Source organism: Aphelocoma coerulescens (genome assembly GCF_041296385.1).
Source record: "Aphelocoma coerulescens isolate FSJ_1873_10779 chromosome Z unlocalized genomic scaffold, UR_Acoe_1.0 ChrZ, whole genome shotgun sequence".
NCBI classification, from domain to species: domain Eukaryota; kingdom Metazoa; phylum Chordata; class Aves; order Passeriformes; family Corvidae; genus Aphelocoma; species Aphelocoma coerulescens.
Genome location: NW_027184085.1, coordinates 41,528,838 through 41,532,560, shown reverse-complemented (window position 1 = coordinate 41,532,560; position 3,723 = coordinate 41,528,838). Strand labels below are relative to the sequence as shown.

Sequence of the window (3,723 nt, the reverse complement as noted above, 5' to 3'; positions counted from 1 at the left end):
GCCTCTGCTCACTGTGGGTTCAGATGCCTCTGTGCTCCATCCCAGAACAATCTCCCAGACTAACCTTTAACAGCAAAGCGGAGGAGAAGAACAAGTCCCCACTGTCACAGGTCTTAATGCTGAAGTGGGGTACAGTGTGGATTTGTTCTTTGGCTCTCTTTCCTCCACCAAAACTAAATACAGCACAATTCAGCATGCCCTAGGGGAGGAGCTGAGCATGTTTGCTTCCACAGGATCACTCACTTCTCCTATTTAAGTTCAATCACCAGCAAGTAAACTATTCACAGATGGACCACTCAAGGAGAGCAAATAGGCATGACCAAGCTGTCAACTTGATGAAGTTAGATGATGAACCTCTTATCTTCTCATTGGAGTTACTTATAATTTCTAATGAGCATCAAGAGCTGATTTTTTTCTCCTCTACCCTTACAGACACTTTTTAAATTGTTCTCTTCTTTCTTCCCTTTAATGATTGGAAACCTTTGCTCTTCACATAAGATTTTGTAATATTTCCCTCTAGTGAAGTCCGAGTTAGAACTGTTATCCTTTTGACTTTTGACTACATTATACTTGAGTAATGGGAGATGTCACCAGGTTCTCTCATAACATGACTTGTAGATTGAAATCAACAGGAACCCTCAGCACTCACCAGCAATCACAGGTACTTCTTTTCTTCAGGTCATGAAAGAAACAATTAATACATTAAGCAAGGCTCCATGTTCCAGGCCCTGCAGATCTCATCCCAGCCCTATGCACCAGAAGCTGGTTGTCCAAGCAGGCAGGGACTGTTTTTCAACAAGCCAGGATAAAGGTATGTCTGTGGGAAGATATTTCCTTTCCAGATATTAACTTCTCTTTTGCAGGTACCCTGGCTGCCAGCAGTGCACTGCTGCCTTTCACATCGTCTTCTCCACTGCCTGCCAGGAGACTGGGGCTCACAGCAAAGCAACACCTGACCATTCCAAGGATGATGGCTCCACCACTGCAACACCTCCTGTGCTTAGCCAGAGAGACTGTGTGAGGTACTCACATCTGCTTGGCACACAAGCATGCTCATGGCATTCTGGGGGTCCTAAAAAAAATACCTATATATTTTGTGCTTAAGATGCATAAAAATTAAGCTATGCAGCAACATATTGCATGCAATTCAACTTTTCTTTCATGAAGACAAACCACAAAGGACTTTTCTTTCTGGTGACTTCTGGTGATTATTGAGCATTGTTTCCCTGTTTCTTGCAATCAACATAGAAATAGGCTGCAAGTAACTAAGAAAGATCATTCTGTACACTTTCCGCTCCAAGGGAAAAACTTAAAGCAAAGGAAGTGGAAACCCATCGGTAACGAGCAATACTGAAATGCAGCAGTGTTTCTGCTGATCACCCTCACTCTGGACCAACACAGATGAACCAACAGAAAAGACCAGACAATTCCTCAAAGATAAAATGAGATTTTATAGGGATGCTGAGTGGCTAACATATTTTGTCCCCATGCCTCTCCTCAGCAGTGTGAAATGCCAAGCTTGGAACAACAGCATTTATACAGCTGTGTGTGTGAGAGAATCACATGCATGTACAATAGAGTATGTCAGGATTTCGACTGGGCATTGAGAGGAGCAGGAAAAAGAGAACGGAATACTGCTAGTACACTGCTCCAGAAGCAGACCCTAATAATAGGCAGAGGAGCTCACCTGGAGTTCTGCCAGTAAAATACACTTCCTCTGACCCAACTCCACAACACTGGTGGTGAGCAACTGTGCCTCTGTCTGTAACTAGATGTGAGATCAAGAGCACTGCTGCTGATATAATAGCAGTTTAACTCCTGATGGTAGAGTTAGTTAGGTCTTCATTTGTACCATTATGCACCAAATCACCTTTCAGGTCTCTGGGCATTTATGATGTCAGTGTTGCAGCCCAAATCTGAATGCAAAGGTAGAGTTTAAGCATAGAGCCAGGTATATTCTCTTTATAAACTAACACCTTGTTGATAATCAGCTATAATCAAATCAGTTATAATCTAATGATTGTATTAGAACCACAACTGTGCATTTACTTGAAAACACCTGTGTAATCATTTGGGGTATGTGTGACATATTTGTGAATAAGATGGGGAAGGAGTCATGGAACAGCTTCCCGGGCAACTCCTAGAAATATTCTTGTACCATATTACTGAGGCATTCGAACAGAGTAGAACAAGGCCAAGTATGGCATGGCCCACCTCAGATAGAAAGTAGTGCAGGTACCATTGTACAAAGCCCATAAAATAAAAGGGAGTTGCATGGTTAAACATGTGAGTGGAAAAGAGAATAAAAAGCTTTAATGCACCACTTTGCTTTGAGCCTGACCTAGATCAGGAATTTTTGCAAGTGTTTAAGTAATAGTAACATACTTACAACACAGATCCATGCACTACAAGAGATTAAAGAAAAACAAAAACAAAAACAAAACAACAACCAACCAAACAAAAAAGCTCCAAAAAAACCCAAAATGAACAAACAAAAAGCCCCCACAAAACAAATGTGGTTAATACCTCTGCCTTTTACTCCTCTGTTACAGATTTTAGACTGTTTTTGCAGAAGAGAGACTGATGATGCCTTTGTTGGCCAAAACAAAGGCACAGGTGGATTTTGCTTCCATGTATCTGCACACTCCTAAGGCCTTCAGTAAGAAGATTCACTGGAAAAACACTGGTGATGATTTTCTAATAAGCAACATATTCTCCTTGGAAGATATGCTTCAACTTAAATAAAGCCGCCTCTTCAGTCTCTGGTCTATAGGCACCATTAAGGAAAGAAAAGGGAGCAAATCAATACTGCAATTAATGCTAGGTCTGTAAAAAGCTTAAAAACAACTTGAGTGATATGTACTCCTATGATCCACCTCGGTAAGTTCTTACCTCAAACCATTAATGGGTGTTAAAAGAAGGGAAATGGAGGACCTATTATTGGTATGCTTCAATTTTCTCTGAAATGCAAGATTTAATACATCATGGGAAGACACACTTGGTAGCTTTTGAGATCATTTCAAACAAATATATGTATTATACATTACTTATTACAAATTCAATCTCAGTACTACCACACAGAATCTTTCTGGTATTTTATGGGTGATGACTGTAGTTTCCACAAAATAATGATGTCCATGATTCTACATTGATAGGCTGCTGCTCTACCACTACATGGGAAAAAAATGTGTCCTTCTAAAGAAATATTAATAAACTTCTTTGAATTCTTACACAGCTGGCATCCTAGGAATTTTTATTGGCTTTGCTCTGAGTTGTAGTTAAGCCTCTTAAGTTATTAAGGTATATTTTAAGGTGAGTCTGAATCTTGAACAAAGCAGCTCAAAATGATGTTTAGCACATGTGCAGTACTTTGTATCACTGAACCGAGCACTCTTTAATACAGAAGACAATACCCCAGTGTTGTATAGTGTGGCTGAAAGCTTAGTCTTCAGCTGGAACCCATAGTTCCCTCTTATTAAAGTAATTACATAAGAAACTGTGTCTTAAAGTCAGTTCTTTGGCGGACATTTCTTAGCCCTGAACATTCAGTTCACTCTTAAATGTTTCATCAAAACATCTCTTGCATAACAGTAGAAGTTTATGTGTCAGTCTATAGTGACTTTGTAAAACACTGGCTGCAGTCAGGCGTACCAAGCAGAATTTGTCTATTTTTATATCTTTGTTATATGGAAGCAAGGAGGATGAAGACATACTAACTCTGAA

The 3,723-nt window shown here is 40.0% G+C and overlaps 1 long non-coding RNA gene across 1 annotated transcript; it reads left to right on the top strand.

The window, feature by feature from the left end:
* Positions 1-335: 335 nt before the first annotated feature.
* LOC138103813 (uncharacterized) lies at positions 336-2,818 on the top strand. Its single transcript, XR_011147868.1, has 3 exons — positions 336-661; positions 864-1,022; positions 2,553-2,818. It is a non-coding gene; the product is annotated as an uncharacterized lncRNA (long non-coding RNA).
* The last annotated feature ends 905 nt before the right edge of the window (positions 2,819-3,723 follow it).